Raw genomic sequence first — 27536 nt, 5'->3', positions numbered from 1 at the left:
TTAACAATAAATACGAAACAGTAGGCTTGGTGCCCTAGGCCCAGGCCTATTCGGCCTATTGGTTAATCCGGCCCTGGATGCCAACTGTGTTCTCTAGTTCACGCACTTTCTATACTCTTTGCTTACAATTATGCCTGAGTACAAAACATCGCTAGAAGATTTCTACTCATTTGGTTTTACACAAACCACCTCCAGTCTTCAAAATATCTAACAGAAATTGGAAAGCAGCATTTATTTTGCCAGTCTTAAAAACGCAGTTAAAATAATTTAAACATGCTGTTTATAAAGCTCGCGTTCTAAAATCTCACACGTTGAAAGGAGCCTTTGCTAAAATATCGTTAGTTATTAATAACAACGCATTGATATTTGACGCACCCTTTCTATTTTCAGTTTCGAAACCGTCTAATAAAACAATTAATGAAACTCAATTCCGACGCAGCCTTCTCGTACTGCCAAGTTTATTTTGCAATATCATTCGAATCCTACGTCTTAAATCCTTTTTGTCTGTGAAGTTGCCAATCCTGTCACTATTATTTATGTGATTCTTTCTATAAATTAAAGGAATCGTCTGCTACCAAAAACGATATACTGACGTAGCAGCAGAAGACGTAGTCGCAGATTTATCGGAGAATAAACGGAAATAATTAAGAAACAATACATCCATCGCAGATTTAATCTTTGAGATCGAGCCTAGTGAAAACGTTTTTGACGTGTCTCGTTCCGTTGTATTGAGACACTTTTGGCGAGCTAAGCGACAGAAATTTACATAACTCGCGAAAAATTTACATCACTCGCGATTGGGTAGTTTGAATTCCACCATTGTGATTGGGTGAAAGGCGTCGCAGATTTCGTCGCGACATTTCGAGACTAGTCAAAAACGTTTTTAAGCGACACATTTCCGAACTAGTGCCGAATTCTTGACGTGATTCGTATTTTGGACGTGTATAAAAGTTTCGACTAGTCGAAAAATGTTGTATTGTGACACTTTCGGCTCGCGTTAGATTTCTATACGGGAATTGAGACACCTTTGGCGTACTTGACTACAGTTTTTAACTAGTCAGAAAATTTTTGACATGTTCAATTTGTCGGAGGAGGGGATAAAGGCATGAGATTTTTTAAGGAGGTAACTAAATTATTTCACGTGACACGTAAAGGCCAATAAAGGCTTTGTATAAATTTTGATAAACCAATAGACTGGCGTTTTTCAATAATTATGTTAATAATATTTCTGTCCAGTTACCGTTAAAAACCTCAAGTCCAATCACGATGCGTTAAGAAATTGTCTAGTCAAAACGAAAAGCACTAGTCGAAAGGAAGTTTTGACATGTCTAAAATTGATTTTGACATGTATAAATTGTGTCGAGTCAAGTAAAAAAGTGACTCCTCCCCAGCTACGCCCAAATGAAACAGCCAATTTTTAATGGTTGAATAAATAATGAGCTTAAATTGTCACTGTTTTATTGGTGGAAACGTTGCAACTTCGATGGGATTCGGTAAATTAAAAGCCAATGAATGGTGAAGGAAAAGCACTAGTCAAAAACTTTTGACATGTCCAAAAGTGTTGCTTGTGACACTTTTGGCGTTCCATATGCGTGATCAGGAATTACGTTTGATCCTTTCATTAGGATTTTTTGGAGGCATTCCGCTCTGTAGCTTCGACTTGGTATGGTGATGTTGTTACAAATGTTGGTAGATCCGTTCCGATATTTCGGTTGCCAGAGAGCAAAATCTAGTGTTTCCCTGAAGTTGGATGTGTATCTGCCCGTAGATTTTCGACCTTCCATATTTGTTGTTTTCGGACGTTTTTCAAGCTTAGGTTTAGATGTCTAGATATCAGGCTGTTAGAGATAAGTGTGTCATAAAGTTTAGTACGTGTTCTTTGGGTCCTAATGAGCCAAAAATGTCCGATGAACATGAGTCCTAAAATGCTTTGTTTCAGAGTCTTAGGCCCAAAAAACCAGGACCCAAAACAACGGAATGTGCCTTGAAACCAATTGTTTCCATTTATTTTTAATTGGTTTTTAATGGTGAAGCGACAAACACAATTTCAAATTCCAAATGTTGATTATTGAACTAGCAGAAGTATCCTAAGTCCTGCAATGATTTTATTAATGCCAGGTTCCATTCTTTCAAAGAATCGAGTTTAAACAAGGGCCAAATTAAAAAAAAACATCTTGTACGAGGTGAATACCAATTCAAAGTATTTACCTCGATGGATGTTGGGATAGTGCTTCTTATTTTGGAATGCGCACAAGAGTGAAATACGAGAGTTAAGAAAACGATTAAAACCATAACTAATGTCATTAATGGACTTGAATATTAAATGTCATAAGTCGTATAATGCATTTAATAATACTTAGATAAAGTATTTTTAAGAATCGACATAAATGTTTAGTTACTTAGAATTGAAGTTCCAAATGCCATTTTCTGTTTTATTTAAACATTACAATAATTAGAGGTCGGGGACGGTTAATCATTTTCCATGTTTAAATTGAATTTTTTCGAGAAAAAAATGTAAACAAAGAAACTTACCGGTTAATATTTCGGAAAATGATTAAAAATATTTATTATTCGTAAAATTTGAGCTCTTGATCTAAAAAACGTCGTTTTCCGATTAATTTTACAAATTTATCAAAAAATTCATCGGATAATACAGAAATATAAATTACTTGATCAAAACGTCTTACGAATAATTTTCAGAGCTTTATCTATTGAATAAAAGTTAACCATCTCCGACCTCTAATTATTATTGTTCCAAATGACCACCTCCGGCTCTAACACAGGGATGAGCTCTTGAACTCTTTCTAACATTCCAACTGTGTTGCCAATACTTTCACAGCTAACGATTTTGAGTTGTCGCGGGTGATCAACGTCATGATTTAATATAATTTAATCCAATCTAATCATTGCCGCCTTAGTTCCATTTTATTAAGTTTAAATAGTAGTCTTTGGTGGTTTGTAAAATCAAACGCTTTCTTCGAATCAATAAAAACACCAATTACCACTTCGCCTAAAACCAGGTGCCCTTATATTTTTGAGAGGGGGTAGTCATTAAGAAATCTAGTGTAAAAATAGTGATAAATCGAAATAATTATTTCCTGAAGTCTAGAAATACAGGAGAAATATTAGAAATCTCGAGAAATTCAAAAAAATATTGGCAATCTAGAGAATAAAAATATAAATTTTTTCGCTATTTTTGGTAATCTTGAAATAATTGAAAACATTTTCAATATTTCTAGAAATCGATAAATCCAAAGAAATATAAGGAAATCTCGGGAAATCGAAAGAATTATTGGAGTTCTTGAGAAATAAACGGAAATATTTTCGATATTTCTGGTAATTTTGAAATAAACGAAAAAAATAAATATGGTGTACAATTTTCTTCTAAGTGGCTACCCCCTCGTATTTTTGGTAGACATTCGTTACCACCAATTCGTTTTCACTACCGCTCCTGATTCTATATTACTTAGATGAAATTTATTTATTTTTATTACAGAAACTATTTAGACGATTGAAATAACATTCGTCAAAGATTTTACCAAGAACTGATTGTCCTGAGCGAGATTTTTCGGAAAATGGCGGGATTGGTTTTTCACCCTTTTTTTTTTGGAAATTTTGTATTATTGTTGCATTTAAAACATTATCAGGATAAATCCCACACTTATAAGTGCGGGATTTATCTTGATTATCTTTAAAATGCCAATTTGAACACACTTAGAGTTGAAATTTACTAGAAAGACGAAAAGTGGAACCAGAATCGATATGGCACCTTTAATTATTTCAGGAGGTATATTATCAGGTCGAGGAGCAAAATCTATTTTCAAATCGTTAATAATATTTTTCATTTCTAATCTATCAACAGCTGTTAAACCTATTGTTTACGAAACGTTTTCAACAGGCTTATAAGATTCAGAATCGTCCTCTCTATTATTGAGCATTGTATCGGTATCATTAAAAAAGTTATTTATTTCTTTCGTTGACTCTTTAATATATTGTAATATTTAGTATTTCATCTAGAGTTTTCCACACTTCTTTAGAGTTTTTTACCTGCATGAGCACATTTTTATAATAATGTTCGTGGCAAATTACGAATGGAGTTATTACAATGATTGCGAGAGCTTTTGAATTGTTGTACGTTATAATCACTACGCATTTTATCCTTAAATAATTTTATTTTATTACCGTCTTTGATATCTTGCGTAATCCATAAGTTACTTAACGTTACAAACGGATACGATTCATCAAAAATATTCATCAAAGGCGTTATTAATTTGCGTAGAACATCGTTGATCTCCGAACATTTCTTTTTAGTTATTTACGCTTACATAATTTAAATAAGATTGAATCTTTGATTTAGCGAAATTAAGATAATATTTACTTATTTACAGGTATTTGGTTTCTCATACAATTTTATTTTAACAGCTCGAAAAAAGTATTTTAGCCCTTGGCGCAAGAAATGTGGAAGCTACTGCTAAGTTCCTTATTATTATTTTTGGTTAGAAGTTTTTCTAAGTGAATGTCGTGGGTTTGTTTTTGTTCTGGTGGCGGTTAACCGATAAATTTCAAAATACATGTTTCGCTCTGTATTTGACGTAGCTTAAGCCCCAGTTATTTGTTAGACACCCCAAGAATGCACATAACTTTTCCCTGTTTGGAAATAATTCGACGTTTTAACTTCGGAATTATCGTTAAAGCATGCAAAAATATCTTCTATGAAATGAAAATTGAAGTCATTTTTCTTTAATAAATTTAGCAAGTCTAACACGTTGGTAATTTTTCGCAAATCTAATTTTTCGGATAAACTCGTATTAAGGACATTCCTTTCGAAAACAATTTATACCATAAAGCGTAGATTACTTCTAATTCATCTAGCGAATTTTGAAGTCATTAATTCCGCCTGGTTACAAAAGACTAGTGTTGGAAAGCCCTTCGTGTCACGTGAGCCAAGAGCTCCATACTCTAACTATTAAATAAGAAACTATTTTACTACTAAATACATTCGGAATTTTCTTTTTCGCATTTTATACAGTGTAATTTGAGTGTTTCTGTTTTTCATTAGCGAACTCCTCTTCTCATAAAAAAAAGAACTTACAAGTGGTCAGAAATATATCTTATTGACAATGACCAGTGACCTATTTCGAGTCCCTAAACTGTGCCTACTGCCCTCTCAGAAACGCACATTGTGAATAGTTGTCCTTTAACAAAATCTGCGACCCCATTACCGAGCTATTTGCAAATTCAAAGCATAATCTTTGATCGAATACTATCATACAACATGTGTTATATTTACCCAATTTCAAAGTATGAAATTGTTTATTCGGACTGAATCAAAGTTAATTGATCCAAACTGAACCGGATCCAATTTGGATGTGTCTTGATTTCAGTTGGATCAAAATTTGAACATTTGATCATTTTCCAAAGGGTACACAAACATGCTTGTGTTCCTCTTTTAAATAAATCATACAATTTTTATTAAAAAGTTGAATAGAATAAGCAACCTGTAGTTACTCCCGTTAAAGTGTTGGTTGCACGAAATTTTAGCTATGGATAATTAATGATTCATTAGAAAAAACAAAGGTTTTATAGCAAGTACATAAAATTTCATTAAGATCGGTTAAGCGGGCTTTTAATTATATAAAGATGTGAAAATGGTTGAAATCGAGTTTTTCCAGACTTTTAAAATTATTTTCGGCACCCGTGACGTCAGAAAATGCGAAGCGTATCATTGGTTAATTGTTTGTAATACATTTCATTACATCTGGGATTAAAAGCAGGTTGATTTAACTCTCGGGAAAAATTCTACGCATTAGTAATTTAAATAGGGAAACACAAGGCTACTAGTAGAAAAATGATATGAAACCGAAGCTAGCCTTGTAAAACTGTTATTATTTTATTCTGCATAAAAACGTCGTGTCGCATGCGTCGCGAAGCGCGCGTATTTTTTTTTTAATTTATGCTGCGTTTTTCTCTGGTTTTTTTTTGCCTTCTGACACTCTCGTAGACTGCGAACAGTTATTAGAGATGTGACCAAACTTATGTTTAATCAAAAATTTAGCAATCATCCAATGATAAGGTTTTCTCCTTTTTCGTGGTCATCAGGATGTATGCCTACAAGGACCGCATTTGGCTAATATGTTTGGCCATGTCAACATCTAGAGATTTCGTGCCTCGCATTAGTCGAGCAAGATGTTTCCGGAGCCGGTTTGACGACTTTTGTTCGAAAATCTTCAGGAGCGTGTCCCTAATTTTTTTGGGCGTCTCGCAATTGGAAATTATGTTCTGGACCTTGACTGATAGTGCTGACCCAATAACTGTACGAGCGCTACTGAACTCTACTTGATATTTCTTTAACGCAGCCGGATACGGCTTTTCAGTTTTGGTAGTCCTTATTGGTCCTGGTGACAATCTCGTACACGTCTCGTATCATCAAGACATCGGTGACTTGTCTCTTCCAACTACGCCAATTCTCCGGATCTCACAAGTGGTCAATGTCATGACGTAAGAGGTCGTCCATCGTAGAAAACCAGGAACCAGGAAATTTTAGCGGATCATCTCAGATGGCGTGGCGCAGTGGAAGCTTGCTGGGCCCAGAACCTGTTGAAGTGCGACGCAAAATGAGGAAGCCAAGTTTAAAAGAAATGAAACTGGTTTAATTAAATTTAAGTAATTAGCAAGAGGTTATTAGCCAAAGGTAATTTGCGAAAGGAAATTAGCAAGAGGTAATAAGCAACAGGTAGTAAATAATCTAATTTATATTAAAAAAGATATCAGAACAAATAATTGTATTATTATTGCAATAATAAAGTGAACTTACCTTTAAGATTACAAAGTTAAAAAAAGACTAAATCTAATGTAACCTATCACAAAGTTATAAATACTGACAAAAATGACGTTATATCCAAGAACTTGAGAAACTATTCTTAATTTACATTATTAGGGTCATTCTTAAGTCTTATTTAAATTTTGTGACTGAAGAATTTGGTACTAATCGTACAAGTTAACCATTTCGGGACAATTTACTAATATATTGATATTATAGTAACCAAATGAAACTTGTCTCATAAGCCTATCGCTTCTAGGCTGCTGAATTTAGTGAAGGTATGACAAAACGCTGGTCATCGTAACCTGCCGGGTAATTTAATTTAAGTTGGAATTAATTTAATACTTTACTGAAGTAATAGCCCGCCACTATTATTTGTATGAACGCCGTTTAGTGAGCGAAAATTTAAGTGCATGAGATCAATTAAATTTTTGGCAAACTTTCACTGCCTCTTGGTTCATGCAATGAAATGAATTACAATTAAAGCGCCGTTTAAAATACAACCTAAAATTTGGAAACCAAGTTGAAAAATAACAACAAGTATCGATAAATATACGTATAAATATAAATTAAGATTCCACGATAGTGGAATTTTTATAAGGGGCCAACATGCTTCTCCATAGACTTTGAAAGCACTATTAATGCTATCAAAAACGTAAGCTTTTTTCCACTTTTAAATTTTAAACGATTTTCATGCACAAGATTCAGTATTAGGGAGGCTATCGATAGCTACACGAGTTTGTTCTAACTGTCAACTTAAAAAAAACCATCATAATGGCAATACATTACATGGTTAACTCGACAGTAGATAAAAGCCTACCAATGGCTTTGCTTTATTGAAAATGTTTTGACATGACGGCTTTACTTATCGGCTGGGAAGTTTATGAGCTACTCTGTTCCAAAGTTTGAAAATAAAAGTTTTAGTCGGTGCCGCCTTAAACGTTTTAAATCTTTTCAGTGTTAATAAACGTATTATTTTTAAATAAATTTGCTTGTGGTGCATTTAATTATGCATTAATAATTATTTAAAAAATAAAATAACCATAATTTTGTTTAAATTAATTGTAATTATTAATCAACATTTAAAAACTTAAGCCTTTGCACCCCTGTACGTATAATCATTCTGGGTCGATTAGTTTATCATCTTTAATGTAAGCTATCACAGTACTAACTATTATTACTAAACATTTTTATTAAAGTTATAGGTTAATTTGGTTGAGCTGCTTTTACTAATGTGAACATTGTTTATTAAAATAACCATATTCTTTTTTAATTAATTTTATTTCCCAACGCTTGCTTGAATGTTACACGGTAAGAGCTGCAGTATCAAAAATTCCCAGTAAATTATTTATATAGTATCAATTATTATTATTAAGTATTTTAATCATTGTTAACTATTGTAAACTATTAAGGGCTTTACTGTTTAGTAAAATTTGGAAATTGGTGCCACAAAGATCTCTCATGGGCTATGGAAAAGATAATCACTTGATCAGTACCCAGCAAACACAAATCGTCACTAGGACATCCATGCATGGTCCATATAGCCCAGCTACGACCAATCCAAAATACGTCACTGTAACTCCAAAAGTGAGTTTTGAGGTGGTCTCTTTGAAAGTAACGGATGATTCGCTGTTTTCCAAGCTCATTTTGGCCAATAACTTTTAATTATTTTGCTTTTAGGGTGTATTATTGCTCAATCTCATTCAAGGGTTCATTTAAAGCCCTAATTCATTAAGCACTAGTTTATTTATTGAAATTGTAACTCCAAAAGTAAGTTTGGGGATGGTCTCTTTGAAAAGTAGCGGAACGATCACTGTTTTCAAAGTTCACTTTGGCCCTTTACATTTTATTATTTTTCACTCTCAGTCAAGGGTTCGCTTAAAACTAAAATTTATAAAGCGATAATTTATTGAAATGCATTAATAAATTAATATATAGCTTTCAAAATTAAAATTGCAATATTTTTTGTAATTCACAATTGTATGTATTTCATATTTTAAATTATTAAATAAAGTTTCTTTGAAAATTTGAAATTAACTGTGAATAAATTATATTTAAGTAATATTAAATAGTAATTAACGTCCCTGAGACGTCCTTGCTGGCGCAAATTTTTTCCAAAATAAAACCCCAGGCCCAAGGACGTCTTTTGCCTCACCACGGCCAACTTCAATGACGCGCTGCTATCTAAGTTGGCTGTGGCTTTACACACGGATATTCTATAGATGAACTATTATACATCCAGCTGATCCCTAGGATCGTCCTAGGGATGTTCATCGGCTCTAGACAAACCGGACATTGGTCATGGACATTTTATAAGGGGACAGGTTAACGGCTGCCTTCCACTGTATAACCGAGCTATCTTCACCATTGAGTTAGGGGAGGTGAGGGGGGTTGCAATTTGGAGAACATTCAAGGTTACAAGCATAGAAATCTCCTAGGTAACTATAGCTTCTATTTTCACAATCAACAGATGACATTATCTTCCTATAGAGAGAGCTTGCAAGTGCAAAGAGAGCCGTGTGTCTTGCCCCGTGGCTTAGAAAGGATAAGTCATGGTTTTTTTTCCAATAACAATAAATTCTAATAGGCCTTTCTAGAAAGAAAAATGGCGTTTTAATGTAACTCTTAAGTCTCTTTTTTACTCGACTTGTGTGGAGCTTCAGATTTTCATTAGGCATGCCAAAACTGTATAAAGCTCCGTGTTGTTATGTGTAATTCTACCATGGATTAATGAGGTTAATTAATTCCTGATTCGACTTTAAACGAAAAGTTAGATAGATCGAATTTAGTATATGACTTATATAACATCAATTAAATTCATCAAGATAATTAGCTTACATAAAACGTTGCCCACTCCTTTAACCGTTTAATTTCTTTTATATTCATACAACATTTTTAATTTAACATAAAAAGCAAATTAATTAGGTTATAACTCATTACGAGTACTAATTTGCAAAATAAATCTGCACGATCTAGTTACAACAACGTATCAGACGTCTACGGATTGAAAATCAACGCCAGAAGCCCAGAAATTAGCTTTTCATTTGAAAAATATGGTGCCGTATCAACTATCAAGAAATGTGGCCAACCTCGTATTTTTGTTTTTTTCTTTCTAGATTTTGGTCATACAGCCCTACTAATTTATCCATGGCTAAATGGGCGTTGTTTTAAAAATTGGTTTAATATTTCGATTAGAATAGAAAAAATTCAGAACTAAACACGCGTACTCATTTATAATTTAAAATTTTCTCAGTTTACTGTTACAGTTTCAAGGCTCAAATTTAAGGGAAGAGTTTTAAAATATATAAAAGGTGAGGAAAATCGATGGAAATTATTTTAGAAATATATTTCGCTTTTGAAAATTCCAAAAAAAAACTCTTTAAACCTAAAACATTTTCAATATCTGCGCCTTCATAGATCTCAACTACTCCCCCTTAATTCAACCTTTCAACTGCTTTGATAAAAGCATTTTTTATGTCATATATTAAAGGTGTCAAAAGGACTTCAACGAAATGTTGTAAAGGAACAATTTTTGAATGAAATATGTATATGGAGAATCGAGTTTGTTCCGAATTATTTTTTTTATAAATTTAATTGTTACAAGTTATTACATATTTTGAAAAAAAAACGCTATTCCATGAACTACGAATTAGTTCGTTAAAATATTTGTCACCCAAGTAAATGAAAATTATGTTAAACTAAATCAAATTAACAATTACAAAATAATCATTTAAAATTTTACATCTTTAACAGTGCCATGTAAATTTAATTCTAGAAAAAACATTTTATAAATAAAATGTTATTTAAAATGGCATATATTAAAGTTTAATAAATAATTGTGATACTGTACTAAAAGCTAATTTAAATGTTAAACCATTTCTTTTTGTCAGTAATTTTAAGTAAAATTGTATAAATATAAATCCAAGATATTTAAATGACATTTTTTATTACATAGTGATAATAATTTTTTATTATTGTTAAGATTAACCAAATTTATAAGCACTTGTCTTAACTGCTTTATGAACCTAATTCCTAATGTGGCTAGTGCTTGAAATTGATTCTCCGATAACAGTTTTGGCCGTTTCTACAGGTGCCTTCACAGCACAATGGTCATTGCATAATAGTCCCCTACAGGCTAATACCCCAGGCACAAGCCAAATCAGCTAGCCACTCCTAATCCCATAATTACAGTCTGGTCAGGTGATATATTGCGTAGCAGAGTGGTGTTAACCGGTATTTATGGAAAGGGGAAAAGGAAGAACTCGCGGAAATCCATTTAAGCCAGTGGGGAGGTAATCTATAAAATCTATGAAGAAGGAATTGTTCATCGACTGCCACCGAACCCGGCTCCTATTGCCGCGAGGCGAAAGTGCTAACGCACATGCGTATACATATAATATATATTAAGGTTAAAACGAAATAAGCCAATAACCGTGAAATAGTGTTTCCAACCTATTCTCAGTTAACAGTTTAGTTATTTGACCGGAAGAAATAGTTACGATTGATTAAATTTCAGACTACCTCCATCAGATCAGTTTATACACTCTTAGAAAAAAGGATCCAATGTTTGTCCAAAATTGTACAAAATAGTTCAACTTTGGATCATACGAGTAAATGAAATCCAAGTTTGCCCTCTTAAAGCCAAATATGGACTTTTAGAAAAATGAATCCAATGTTTGTCCAAAATTGTATGAAATATACCAACTTTGGATCATACGAGTAAATGAACTCCCTGTTTGCCCTCTTAAAGCCAAATGTGGATCCTTTAAAAAAAACGTGTCAACTTCAAACATTATACATTTTATTTCAAAAACCAGATCGTTTTTGAACAGCGGCAGGGGGCAGCAACGATAAAGGAAAAAAAAACAGATGACGTTAAAAAACGTTGTTGTTTTTTTGACGACGGTCAACGCATACTCTCTCTCTCTCTCTGATCTTATTCAACCAGCACTTAATTGGAAACGAGCGTCCGCGTGGCTAGAGATCGGCGTTTGAATAAGAAATTATCCAATTATTTATTTTTATTTATAACCGCAAATTATTCAAAAAATATACGAAAAAAACAATTATTTTTGCATGTTAAATCGTTGTTTATTCGTATAAAATGTTCATATAAAACAATTAACCCAACTTTTTATGGTTAATCGAAATTTTGCCGGTTAATTTATTCGTTCCGCCGACCTCTACGCGTGGCTTTGTTCGAAATTTTGTTTCGGAACTTGGAAAAATCACTACGACCTATATCTTTAAGGTAAGTGTTTTTATACTTAAACTTAACAATTCTGGGTTACAGCACAGTATTAATATTAAGCTGAAAACTATGTTACTGACAAAAAAATTGAAAATGCTTCCATTTTGTAACAATATTCATCAAAGACAGGTTCAAGAAACCTGTTTAGTTTATGCTGGACATAGCGAGAAAGTTTGTTCGTGGCGGCTCAAGTTTCCCCCTTTTTCGTGAAGGTTGTGAAGGGGGACATTCCATTGGTCATTGTACAGGTACTCTGCACGCGGAAGCCTTCGCGTCGAGAACATACCACTCCCTAATTGAGAGCGTGGCGCGCAGCTAGTTGCGCGCATACCATCATATCTGACTGAAACCTAAATGCTCCTAGAGCTACATAAACGGAAATCGTCAATGCGTGTCGTACACACCGGGAATGAGCAGTTATATCATTGCGCTATTAGTACTAGAACCAATATTCTTCCAAGGCTGCAACTAACAATGCAAGTATAGATTGGCTTCAGAGAACCATAATCTCATATATGAAACATTTATTTTTCCGAATTAATTTATATATTTTTATTATTTTTATTTAAAGTCCAAAAACTGTCACTCCAAATCTGTTTGGGAAATGAAGACTTCACCACGTGTAAAGGCGGCGTCGAAATTGAAAAAGAAAAACTTTAAGTTTCTATAATCGAGCGGCTCTATTTGCGGGTGTTTACGCTTTCCAAATGGAACTTCCAAAGACTTGTCGCGGAACATTAGAATATTTTCAAAAAACTAGGTTTAAAATTAGTGTCTAAATAAAAAAATAAAATTTTTACCTCTCCGAGGGGACAAAGTCCCCTAGGAGGGGTTATACAACGACCGTGTCTGTCTGTGGGTCCGTGGGTAGGTCTGTGGGTGGGTCTGTGGGTGGGTCTGTCTGTCTGTCAGGACTGCGAACGCGTTCGCATTTTCGGTGCAAAGTGTAATCACTGCGTACGCAGTTTCTCAAAGGGTTGGCAAAACCACCGTGTGACGGTGAGCGTTAACGGATGCATTTGCGGTTTGGTTTGGATGGTGTTTTTTCGCTCACCGTCGTGACGGTTTGGTGTATTACGTTTTAGTAATGTTTATGCGTAGGTTGTGAGTGTTGAATTTGTTGTGTTTGTGTTCTGATGGTTGTGCATGTTGAGTCTGTTGTGTTTATATGGGCGTTTTCTCTCCAACTTCTTCTTAATGACTTTGGGACGGACCGAGTGCTGAGTGTAATGCTACCTCTCAACGTCCAATGGCAGGGTTTCCACCAGTTGTACACGGTATTCGTCTTAGTATCAATTTGCGATCGCATCGGGCGGGATTTGAACCCGAGACCTCCTGATTGACAGGCGGACGTTCTACCACAGAACCACCGACACTTGTTACGCCTTATTGAAAATTAGACCTTCAGCTTTATCGGAAGCGTATTTAATAGAGTACGAAATTTTGGTTTAATTGAAATAGAATTGAAATTGAAATTATTGCATCGAAGAAATTCTAATTTAGCGTTTCTCTATTGATTAAAAACAAATGCGCCACCCAGGTTTCGAACCCAGACCATTCGGCTTGGCAGTCGAGCGCTCTACCACAGAACCACCGATAGCTGCTTAGATTCACTGAAATGAAGACAGGCATCGTAAGCATAATAGGTAATAAAGACTTTTTTTATTAATGAAATTATGAAGGCCTAATCTGGTATTTTTTAAAGGTTAAATCTTGTTTTAGCGCAGTCAGCCGAGATTAGAGGGTTAAAGGGTAGACCCTGTGGGTGGTCCACTTTTTTAACGACCTATATATAGTTCTGTTAATTCAAAGGAGATAATTTAACGTTAATTGCTTTAAGAGCTGGCGGTTAGTCAAGTGGCTCTCTGTGCTTTGTTGATGGTAAGGTTTTTGCTTCTTGTAAATACATTTGGTGTGGATATTTGGATATCTACGATTTCTAACGCAGTCAATGATTTCTTGGGTGTGCGAGTCATTATATGATATTGGAAATTGGACGGCATTGGTCTTTTTCATGTGGTATGCGTCACAACGTCAACAGGAAGTGAACGAGTCGTCCACTACCAGATATCTACGGTATCTTCATCAAGGGCGAGTGTTGAAATAAAATGAGCGTTAAAGATGCGGCAAGTATTTCGTAAGCGAGTAATTCCATAAAGCCTCTGTAGATATTTCTTTCATTAAAATTTGCTTCGTATTATATTTAACTGATAAACTTGTTCTGTAAAAGGGTTTAATTCAATTGTGCATTGTTATAGTACGTCTAACTTACTGTTGTAACTACTTAACTTATGATATTCTGAATAAATTAAAATTGGTCGTTTCGTCTCAATTATTTTAATTATAATAAAAATTTTATACCGGGCGGGATAGAAATGGGTTAATATTTTTAACAAATAACTCTAAATTGCTGAGATATATCTTTAAGGGTTATCTCGAGAAATTAATACCACTAGGGACAATTCTTCCGAGGAGAGGTATATTTTGGCTTGCCAACTTGTTTTTTGTAAAATTATTGCAGTTTTATTTCAACAATTTATATATTTAAAACACTAAAATTTTTGGAATTCCGAAGAGTTTTTTATTGGAATCCTACAATGCCAAAGGGCGACTCTTGCCCGTCCAAAAGGGGAGTCTTGCCCGTCCAATTTAAAGCCATAAAGGGATTGATAACTCTTTAAATTTGGATAGCTAGATCCACATTCGGACTCTAATATATCCATCCAAATTTGGACATGTATGGATCAAAATGCAAACCAGATAGTTTAAACCGGAAACTAATCAGGATTCATTCCAAACCGACCGACGGGAAGTAATCAAATTTCAATTAATGACATCCTCCGATTAAAATCATTCCGGAATTGTAATTTTTTTTTGATTTGCTTTCCAAAAGATTATTCAGGGTGTTAACTGAAACCGATACAGGGCCAATAACTTAAAATGTGTTTTAGTTAGGAATTTAAAATTTTCAGGAGACATAGAACGTGCCGGGGGTCGCTTGACAACAGAAATTTCCATGACCTTGAACCAGGTATTTAAGGTCATTCAAAATTTATCTCGAGAACCATTACACATACACAGTTGGTTTCAAATAGTAAAGTGTTCTAAGTCTAATTTTAGGACTAAATAGCTTTTGGCCCACCTAATTTGACCAGTACGAAATCGAGAGATTTTTGACAAAACCCATAGATTGTGATGAAAATAATAAACCAGAGACCAGGTTCAAGGGCTAATAACTCGAAAAGTACTCATGCTAAAGTATCAAAATTTGGTCGAAATACTCATCTGGTAGGGGTCTTAGAATTTTCAAACTCAATGGTTCCAGTGTGTGAATTGCCATTTTAAGTCAAAATGTCTTTAACCCGATGCAAAACACCACGATAAAATCCTTCCAAATTGTAACCATTTCTCTTAATCCAACTTTGTACCTCTAATGGTTCTCGAGATAAATAATTAATGACCTTGAAGACATGGTTCAAGGTCATGGATATTTCAGTTGTTTCAAGTTTCAAGTTCAAGTTTATTTGATATTTCAATTTGCATTTTACAAAGGTTGTTGGGCTAAGTCTTTTGGTTGACTTGTGAGCCCTTTTTGCGTGTTATTTATCATTGCCTTCGAATTCATAATTATTAACAATAACTTTGATAACAGTTTAAATAAACTAACAGTTAGAGCGGAATAAATTTAAAAATAAAAACATAGTAAATAAACAAAAAATATATAAGAAAAATACAGTGTAAAAATATAAAAGTTAAAAATTCCAAAAATTAAAACATTTACATAAGAAATGAGTTAAACCAAAATCCAAGAAACCATATAAGAATGAGTATACCTAAAATTTATGGCTTATGTGTTACGGGTTTATTGTTTATATAATTTTAGGTATGTTCTTTATTTAGTATAGCCTTGAGGTCTCGTTTAAAAATATGGTACTTTTTAGTTATGTCTATTTTGTCTGTTAAGAAGTTTAGCAGTCTTACTCCACTATAATAGATGGAGGTAAATTTTTTACTTGTATTACAATACGGTAGTGTAAACATATTTGTGTTTCTGGTATTTATAGGTATACTTTTTGGTTGTACTATTTTGCGGTTGCCGTGGTAATCTTTGTATAAATATAATATTGACAAATAATCGTATAGTTGATAAACATTTAAAATTTCCTCTTTCCAGAACAATTCCTTTGTGTGCGACAGGTAAGGGGAGTTGTTTATAGCGCGGATAGCTCTTTTATGGAGGACACTTATTCTGTTTATATTATGTTGACTTGTGTTTCCCCAAATACAGTACCCGTAGCTTAATTTAGTGTGAAAAAGGGCATAGTATATATCTTTTAATATTTTATGTGGAATTGCTGTTTTGCACTTGTAAAAAAAGTGATTGTGAAGAGGGCTGTCTGGCTCCAATCAATCCAACGCTCAAGTGGTTTCGCTCTTTTAGCAAATTCTGTCCTTTCTTGAAGTGTGTATTTGTTCTGTGAAGAAAGGTACTCTTATTATCAAAGTGTATAACTGGTATCTAACGGAAGAAGAGTTCATCATCCTAATTTATATAAATGGAATCCATTTATCACACCAACTGTAGTCATAAATTGAGGCTGAGAAAAATGTAAGCGTAGCTCAAATTTACATTTTGAAGAAAAACGTGAATGAAACCGACTACAATCAAGAGGACAATATCAAAATAAAAAGGTAAATTGTCCTTAAGGGAGATGAAATAATAAGGGGAGATGAAACTGTAAAGGGTGATGAAACTGTAAGGGTAGATGAAACTGTAAGGGTAGATGAAACTGTAAGGGTAGATGAAACTGTAAGGGGAGATCAAACAGTAAGGGGAGATGAAACAGTAAGGGGAGATGAAACAGTAAGGGGAGATGAAACAGTAAGGGGAGATGAAACAGTAAGGGGAGATGAAACAGTAAGGGGAGATGAAACAGTAAGGGGAGATGAAACAGTAAGGGGAGATGAAACAGTAAGGGGAGATGAAACTGTAAGGGGAGATGAAACTGTAAGGGGAGATGAAACTGTAAGGGGAGATGAAACTGTAAGGGGAGATGAAACTGTAAGGGGAGATGAAACAGTATGGGGAGATGAAACAGTATGGGGAGATGAAACAGTATGGGGAGATGAAACAGTATGGGGAGATGAAACAGTATGGGGAGATGAAACAGTAAGGGGAGATGAAACTGTAAGGGGAGATGAAACTGTAAGGGGAGATGAAACTGTAAGGGGAGATGAAACTGTAAGGGGAGATGAAACTGTAAGGGGAGATGAAACTGTAAGGGGAGATGAAACTAAGGGGAAATGAAACTGTAAGGGGAGGTGAATCTGTAGCTTAGGTGGTGGGGTGGGGGGATTGGGAGGATTTGCTCTGTTTCTCCACCAGGTAGCGTAGATCCTAATTTTGGTTTCTCCCGCGCCTGTCTAGTGCTGAATGCCCAATTCAAACATAGGGGAGGCCTTGATAGGCTTATGATATATTAGCTATATCAGTTTCACACTCTAACTTTTGGTTTTCAAGAGGACACAATTACTTAAATTCAGTTTTTTTAATACCAATATGTTTTTGCAATAATTTATTCAGCTAAATGGATAATAAGTAGTCAGCACTCAGTCCACCACGTGATTACCAAAAGAAAAAACTACGCCCTCGAACCTTTCATCGTGTAATTTTTCCTTCCTTCTCCCGGTAGGGGGATGGCATTGTCAAAAACAAGACTATAGTTGCTGCTCGATTAACACGAGTTCATTCTTGATTAAGGAAAATAGAATACCCGTTCCAATAAAGTTTACAGCACCAACAGATATAATTGTTCTACCAGGTTTGAGGTTATTTTCTTAACTAATCAGATGACAAAATCTGATTTGATCCTTTACACCTCCTTTTCAGAATAGTTTATTGGGCAGAATAATTTTGATCCCGGCTTTGGAATAAAAAGAGTAAACCTTTAGTCCGAGAAAAGGTGAAAAGAAACCACCTAGAGTGTAAAACATGAAGTAAATCGGTTGTGACTTTCAGCTCGGTGTTGCTGGGCTTTATTCTAAGAAATCGTTTAATATTCATCGTCATATAAAAACCCAAACAGCCATTTAATAAACCCGGTCCTTGTCTCCATAACTAACCCTACCTAAGGTTTGAACCCCATACGATCTTTAAATGTGTATACTTTCTCTATTTCGCATTCCTCAAATCCGTGTTTAGGATGTCTTTATGGGCCCGATAAACCATCCTCTCGTAAGAGATAAATGGTGCAAATATTTCTAGTGATCAGTAAAGTGATCAGTTAAGTAATACTTTACCGAAATAACGGTCAAGCTTTTTGAAAAGTAGATACTATTAATGTCTGTTCTCGCTAGAAGTTGCTGGAGAGTATCGACGTATTGAATTTTGGCCGTGGCGAGCTCCCCCTTCATGTTGCACAAGTACATCCGGTTCAGGAGGAAACCAGCCCCCAACAACCATCCGCTGAGGAGAAATCGCCAAGACGTCTGCCCACTGTTTGATCCTTTGATGGCTGTTGCACTCAGAGCTAAGATCATGACGGAATATAAAAACCCAAAAAACTTATAAACAGTGCGAGGGTAACAAGACAACTTATTTATTGATAATTCGATGTAACTTAGAATGCAAAAGAAATATCCGCATTAGGAAAAAGAGAGTCGGTCGGTTAGTTTCGTTAGGCAGTTGGTCCGACCCATTTTAGGGTCGGCATTCAATCGTTTTAGCGAATCAAGTGGATTGTTTTACCAGTGGTTCACAAATATCAATAACTGCCTCGCGCGTAGCCAATAGTGGCCGAAACAACGACCAAATTAGCTCTTCAGTGGCCTTGGTAACCACTTACAACTTTGATGACGCACAGCTCACGCAACAGCGCGAAATTGGCCATGATACACTCTAAGAAATTGGGGTGTTGATTCAAACCTTTTTAACACTATTTGTACACTTTTTCATGAGTCGAAATTTGACACTGCTAGGGGCGTTTTATTACACAAATCAAACCCCGTATTAACACCTTCAAGATTTTTGTCGTAAAAATACGGGGTAAAAAATGAGATTTAAAACTTATTTTCCACACTATTTAAACACTGTTTTATCATTCTTTGTTTGTGACACAAAATATTTCCAATGACCGTGTAATATTACACCTTTAAATAGTCATTTTGCAACTTGTAAGCTTTAAATCACACCTTTGAAGGTGTTAATACACCCATTTCAAGAGTAAAATCACACCCGTGAAGGAGTTAAAATAAATATCCGCATTAGGAAAAAGAGAGTCGGTCGGTTAGTTTCGTTAGGCAGTTGGTCCGACCCATTTTAGGGTCGGCATTCAATCGTTTTAGCGAATCATATGGATTGTTTTACCAGTGGTTCACAAATATCAATAACTGCCTCGCGCGTAGCCAATAGTGGCCGAAACAACGACCAAATTAGCTCTTCAGTTGCCTTGGTAACCACTTACAACTTTGATGACGCACTGCTCGCGGAACAGCGCGAAATTTACCATGATAGGACAATACAGTGACCGATGGAGCCCTAATTTTCAGAGGTCACTTGCTGGAAGTGCAAAGCCGTCAATCAGAAAGCTCTAAGAATTTTATTTTAACTTTGCTATAAATCAAAAAATCTTGTTGTGCTTTAAAACGTGTTGTTTAATATTTAAACAGATATTAAATTTTAAGTGGAGATTATTTCTAAGCCGTAAATTCACTACTAACTCAGTTTGTTTTTCAAAATGGTCTTTACTAGGTTTTTTCAAATGCAGGCGAATCACCCGAATGTGTCAAATGCTGGGCCCTTTAAGAAAAACTTAACAATTCTGTCTAGAAATTATCGGACAAATTTGGTATTTTCAAGACTAACACGTCCAGCTGTTGTTTGGCTTAAAATGCGTCTTGAAAAAGCTTGGTACGCTTGAGGCATACTCTTAACGTTGTTTCGTATCTTAACCTTTTTATTACAATCTTAATTCCAGACATTATATTGAGGTTGGAAACTAGGGTAATGGTCTTTTGCCGCCTTTGTTGAAAGAAACTGTGAAATTCGTATTTGAAACCCCTCCCAAATTAGAACCAAATATATGAATGTAATTTTAAGTGGTGCCCCGCTGTGAATTCTCCGATTGGACTTCTCACTACTTCCATTGGCGGACTAACCAATAGGCTGAGTAGGCTTTTGCCTATGGGCCCACAACTTGCCAAAAGATAGGGGCCCAGGACGAGGCTTAAGAGGGAACAATTGAGAGGGGCCCTAATAAATCTCAAGCCTAGGGGCCCGCGTGGTCATTGATCCTCCACTAACTACCACGGATAATAAACAAGGACCTGATAAGGAAGATGGGTAATTGACTTTTTACACCCTTATTCGTCTGAATTTTGTAGTAAAAAAAACTTCCCGAATATTAATATGTGGAGCTCTCAGTAATGTTGCTTGTTAAATCTTAAAGCGAAATACTGTTTACTTACGGTTCAAGACGAGGTGCGAGTAATAGAAGAAACAGCTGTCCCAAATCCTCTTCAGAATGGTCTCACATCTTCTTCTTTTCCCATTGGATGCCAATGCCGTGACGAGAGAAATGGTCAAAAGTGACAGCACGAGTATACTCCATATGACGGACCCCAGGGCTTCGGGGGGCGTCAAAACCTGGTCGTTCTTTCCCTGTCCATCCAAGCAAATGTAGATGTGGTAGCCATACGAATAATATGCTTGAGTGGAATGCGCTTCTTTGACTCGCCATTGCAATCCGTAAAGATTCCCTTGAAATTGCCGTGCATTTATATTCTGCACAAAAAAAGGATGAGTTCGAATTAAGTTTGCTTTTTTTGGAAATCACGTTGCATCCATTCACGCGCTCGTCTATTTTAGAATATCGCTGTTGCACTCACTCCATACTGAAACCCCACATATTCTCCCTTCGACGTAATATTTGGGCCTTTTAATCTGGAAAGAAAAATCGAGATTAGTTTAATGGTACCATGATTTGTGAAAGTAACGAAGTAAATTCTACATATATGTTAAAGGAGCAGGAACTGAGGAACTGTAAGGAATTTCTCATAATCACTGGTTATCTTTAAATAATATCATTGATATCATTGTAAAAAATATCGGAGGTAACTCAAAACGGCACAATTTATTTTATACCCATCCCAATTCGAGTTGGCTAAAACGGCACATATCTAGGTAACACAAAACGGCACATTTTATATGAAGTAAATATTTTTTATTCCAATTTGAAACCTTTAAATCTGTAGATTAGTACAGTAATATATTTCATTACGTCAATTTCCCCTTTTTTAAACATTTTGTATTTGTCGTTAATAAAATCTTCTCGATCGCGCTCTCTTTTTCTTTGTCATGGTCATGTTCCACCTTGTTTTTTCCTTTGAGTATAGATTTGTTTGAGTCGGTCGTAACCGTTACATTACAATTATTTTCAAAACACCGCCACTTTTCTGCGAGCGAAACTTCTTAAATTTATAGTCATCGAATACCAGACAACAATCGCCCTTATTACTGGCTATTAATTTGAAATCCATTTAAGCACTTCTACCGCATACCAAGAAATACGATATGTATATTTAGATAAAAATTATAATCGTGTCCTAAAGAACAGCTCAGAAAATGCGTGACGTTTTGGACTCACTCAAAAAAATTAAAAGGAAAACTGTTTAGCAAAACTTGTGCCGTTTTGGGTCATAAAAAAGTGGGACGTTTTGGGCTACTGATGTGCTGTTTCGGGCATCCTCGACAATATCAATTGATAAATATTGAAGATAATTTGTTATTGTGATTTCGCGGCAAACAGTAGACAATCTGTGCAATATGGAAAACGTAAATAATTAACTAAAGGGGTTGTGTTGGTTGGTTCATTTTAAGTAAATCTTTCTACGAATGTTCATGTCTTTCCTGCATAAGTGAAATATTTCTTTATTACCTGGTATTTGGGAAGTTTCGAAATACGTAACGCAAGATGAAGAAAGATGCTTGAAACACATCCGTATCATTTTTCACAACACTTCCCAATTCCCACAGCCTCATCTATGAAGGTAAAAGCCAACTTAAGCAATGAAGCATTCTCCACTCTGCAATTTCATTTTAAATTTCAAATTCCTTATCCTAAGTGCTCACCTTGATATCCACAACTTGACTTGCGTTCATTTTCGCCGTATTTTAAATTCCCTTATCGCTTGTTTTTTAGTCAAGTGAACAATCTCAAATAGCTCAGTTCGAGATACACTCAGAAATCTTTCTTTGAAAGCCGATTTCGAAAAACTATGTCTGTTGCCAAGATATGCACATTTAAAAAACTGTATTTAAGGAGAAAACAATACTATAAGAAAAAAATAAACTTTGCCAAATTAGGATAATTATGTATTTGCGAAATGGAAAATCGATAGCAATTATTTGAGAACAAAAAATAAATAATTTTATTGAAATTACTTTTCAATGTGTTCTTTGAAGATCTCAGCTCTTGAATTCTACCCTTAAAACACTGATGTGTAAAGAATATCTTTTGTTAACCTTTCTCAATAGTGCTTTTTTCAATGCTATTTATACACAGTTCAGTAGAAAAATACTTTAGGAAAACTGTCTGGTATTTTTGCTACAGCGGGGAACACGAGGAAATAGTAATAAAGGAAAAGTCCAGGTTGGGTAAAACTTGGGTCTATTTGAAAGATCATGTTTAAATATACAAAAAAAATATCAGTTGTAAAATTGTATCTTTTTTTAATGACGAGAAATTAATTTTTAAACAAGCGAAATTTACAGCCAAGCGAGCTGCCATTTTCTTTCGCCTTCCCTTCGCAGACCGCACGCGGAGCAAGCTCGCGTGGGGAACAGAGCGCTGTTAAAGCCTGTTATAGCGCGAACAGCGCGTGATTTAAGTCCTAAAACGTCACCCCGAAACAAAAAATGGCAGATCGCATGGCGGTAAATTTCGCTCTTTTAAAAATTAATTTCTCGTCATTAAAAACAGATACAATTTTGCGACTGATATTTTTGAGTTTATTTAAACATAATCTTTCAAATACACCCAAGTTTTACCAAACCTGGACTTTTCCTTCAAGTATGATCTGACCATAGAAAATATACAATAGTAATAGAAACTGTAGCTTCGCCAAACTTATAATATATCTCTAGTTTCTAAGTCTGTTGATTTGCGCATTTACACAATGTACGTAAGCCATAACATAATTGGTAGTTTATAGGCCTAGAACCGAGCCACGTCAGTAGTTTTCGCAGCCCTATATGTAAAGTCTTATACCCGGGCCTCAAGGTTGCGTTGGATTTTTTCGCTATAATAACTATAAGTAAACATACTTTTGGAATCTGGGCTCTAGTCAGTAACGCAATTCCTCTTTTAAATGCAATAGGCTGTTGTTCTAAAGGATTTTTACCATGCCTGTAGTACCGTCCATTCACTTTTTTCCTCTTCGTGTATTCTGGTTGATCGCAAAAGCGTGTTAGTGCTTTATCCGTCATATCTACCCACTGAACCTTGTTCACACGGCTTCGTCGATAGGCTTGGAATATGGTGGGTGACAAGTTTTAGCTGCCGTTGGCCATGGAGTCTTACATTCTCAAATTTATATGTATGTAATGTATATTAAATCAATACATATTATCTAGTTGAAACGTTAGTGGGTAATTCTTAAGATAATTCTTTTTGGCATATTTAAAATTTCCATAATTTGACCAGGATAAGTTGAAATCTGCTCCAAACTCAAAGGGTGTTGTCTTAGCAGCGTGATTGGATAAAGGAGTGGTTATTTTCTTCTCCGAAATCCGTTAATTTATTCCAAATGATTTTTCTTACCGTACGCTTCATTGGACAACTACTTTGAAAATGACTTAACCTCGTTACCATGGTTTCCTAACCAAAATAATAAATTATGGTTAAATAATATAAATATCGAGAAATTAACTTGGAACTATCTCAAGGAGGGGCTCACTTGATTGTTAGCCACCTATATCAGATATATTTTAAATGACGAAAATGTTTGAAAAATATTGTATAGTGGATTGTTATACCAATGGTTCACAAATATGAAGGTTTTTCGGCACAAAATAGTGCATTCGGTGCAGTAACATTTTATGAGTCGGAATTTCTATTTAAAAGGGTTAGTCAAATTCACTTTGCTACAGGCCTTAACTTGGGGAATATAACTAGTGCAAAACCTGCCTCAAACTAATATTCACCTGAAACAACATTTTGACGAAGTGTGTTTAGATTAATTTTTAAAGATTTAAATTGTTCTTTGTTTACTAATTAATTACCAGGGTTGTTCAAAATACATTTTGAGTTTTTAGGAAACTATTTTACATTTTGCATTTTGTGGGTTTGATAGTCTAAAATAATGTCTCAAGAAATCTTAAGAAAATCCTAGGGAGCTCTTACGAAGTAGTCTTTGGGGGTTTGAACGTTTGGGTAGTTTTGTCAGCAAATGCTTAACTCAAGAACTCTTTGGAAAGTTAAAGGGTAGTTTTGTTAGCAAATGCTTAGCTCAAGAACTCTTTGGAAAGTTAAAGGGTAGTTTTGTCAGCAAATGCTTAACTCAAGAACTCTTTGGAAAGTTAAAGGGTAGTTTTGTCAGCAAATGCTTAACTCAAGAACTCTTTGGAAAGTTAAAGGGTAGTTTTGTCAGCAAATGCTTAACTCTTAGCATAAATAAAGGGAAGTTTTTGGAAGAATTTGTTTGATGATATTACTATTTAAGAGGTGGGGTCCCAAAGTGAAACTTTTTGAAGTATAGGAAACAAGGACCAGCGAAAATATAACCAGATCTTATTACATAAATAACAAAACATTTTATTGGATTTAAATATTTAATTACCATTTAAAAATTAACACAAAAACGTTATGTATGAAAATCAATTACCAGTTGATTGAGTTTTAATATTCAAAATTAAAACTAAAATTTACTTGACATCAAAATAGATTGTCAAATATTTTAACATTCCGCCAAAAATATTCAAAATTATAATAATTGATTAGTTCCTGTCTAAAATTATTAGGGAATTCTTTAGGAAATGTTTAGGGAATTATTTTGGAAATATTTAGAGAAATTTAAGGTATTCTTTAGAATATATGTTGTTAGAAAACAAATTCTTTAGGGTTTCTTAAGAATTTATTTTAATCATTTCTTTAGAAACTCTTAAGAACGTTCTGGGGTAAAAGGGTCGAATTTTCCCCATATTTAAATATACATATATAAAAATGTTTACGGTTTTCGTCTTCGTATCATTTTGCGATCGCATCGGGCGGGATTTGAACCCGAGACTTCCTGTTTGACAGGCGGATGTTCTACCACAGAACCACCGACACTTATTACGCTTTATCGAAAATTAGACCTTCAGCTTTATCGGAAGCGTTTATTACAAATTAACAGAGTATTAAATTTTGGTTGTTATTAAATAGAACGAAATTTCGTGTTCCATTTAAATTATTGCATCGAAGTAATTCTAATGTAGCGTATTCTCTGTTGATTAAAAATTAAAGCGCCGCCCAGGTTTCGAACCCGAGCCCTTCTGCACGACAGGCGAATGTTCTACCACAGATCCACCGATAGGTGTTACGCTTTTTTGAAAATTCTAAAGTCAGCTTATTGGAAGAGTATTTTAATGGTTTTTAAATTCAAAATTTTTTACGTATGCAATTTTAAAGGTCAAATCTTAATTTAGCGCAGTCAGCCGAGATAAGAGGGTGGTCCACTTTGTTATTTTTTTGGTATTTATTTACGGGTATTATTAACGACCTATATATAGTTGTGTTAATGCAAAGGCGATAATTTAACGTTTATTGCTTTAAGAGCTGGCGGTTAGTCAAGTGGCTCTCTGTGCTTTGTTGATGGTAAGGTTTTTGCTTCTTGTAAATATATTTGGTGTGGATATTTGGATATCTACGATTTCTAACGCAGTCAATGATTTGCTGGGTGTGCGAGTCATTATATGACATTGGAAATTGGACGGCATTGGTCTTTTCATGCGGTATGTGTCACAACGTTAACTGGAAGTCTACTAGTGTTGAAATAAAATGAGCGTTAAAGATGCGGCAAGTATTTCGTAAACGAGAAAAATACAAATACCATCTATAGATATTTCTTTCATTAAAATTTGCTTCTTATTATATTCAACCGATAAACTTGTACTGTAAAAAGGGTTAAATTCAATTGTGCATTGTTTTAGTACGTCCAACTCACTGTTGTAACTACTTAATTTATAATATTTTGAATAAATTAAAATCGGTTGTTTCGTCTCAATTATTTTAATTATAATAAAAATTTTATACCGGGCGGGATAGAACTGGAATAACATTTATAGCAAATAACTCTGAATTGCGGAGATAAATCTTTAAGGGACATCTCGAGAAATTAATACCACTAGGGACAATTCTTCCGAGGAGAGGTATAGTTTGGCTTGCCAACTTCTTTTCTAATACGGTAATGTTTAAGTTGCTGAATTCCAGGCTAAGGAAGGGCCTTTTTGTACTTTTGTTGACCTTTGTTTAATGATCGAGATAACGTTTTGATTTAATATTTATTCATTGGTATTATTGGTTTTTTTTCAGCCTTATATTATTATCTATTAATTTTTTTAAAAGGGATTTTGTTTCTTCCGCGAAATAGTTTATTTGTGACGGACCGGTCCAGTTGAGTACGTCTTGATCTTATTGGTTTTCTATTCGATTTAAAATTTATGATATAATTTCATTAATGTAGTGATACTGGTTTTGAGGTGTCGTTTAGTCGAATTCAATTTAAATTTATTTCACAATTATATTCAGTCAAGTGGCTTTGTATGCCTTGTATTATTAATGGTAAGGTGTTTTTATGTACTTAAAATGGCTTGGTTTCCAAGTATTTGAATTTGAAATTATTTGTTGCTTGATTGCGCTATTATATTTTTCCAATTGGTTATTTTGAGTCTGAAGCCTGACCGGTTAGGTTATCAAAAAAAATTTCTATTGGTTATTTTGGTTCTGAAACCTTATCGATTGAGGTATCGTATATTTTGGTTCGGAAACTATCGATTGGGGTACTGTATATTTTTCTATTGTTAATTTTTGGTTCATAAACCTTATCGATTGAGTTATTATATATTTTTATTTTTTTATTTTTTTATTTTTGTTGTAATGGTGAGTTTACTTGTATTATGTTTTCACTGCTGCTATGTAGTTTAGAATATTTTGAATAAATTGAACTTGGTTGTTGCGGCTCAATTATTTCATTCAGCGCAGGAGGTTTGAAACTCTAATACAATTGCACCGAGGAGAGGTAATATTACGGTCTTGACCGACTTGTTTAATTTTACAGTGCCAATGTTTTGCGAAAGTTGTTCCGTAGTCGTTGGAAACGTGATCTTTGGAAGCGATAATAATCAATGAAACGCAAAAATATTGTCGGAAGGTTGACCAATAGAAAATGAAAACGTTACCTTTAGAAGCGACATAAAGCGTGGAAAAC

The sequence above is a fragment of the Leiobunum rupestre genome, chromosome 1 (assembly GCF_980474605.1).
Source record: "Leiobunum rupestre chromosome 1, qqLeiRupe1.1.hap1, whole genome shotgun sequence".
Classification (NCBI taxonomy): Eukaryota; Metazoa; Arthropoda; class Arachnida; order Opiliones; family Sclerosomatidae; genus Leiobunum; species Leiobunum rupestre.
This window is presented reverse-complemented; position numbering follows the sequence as displayed.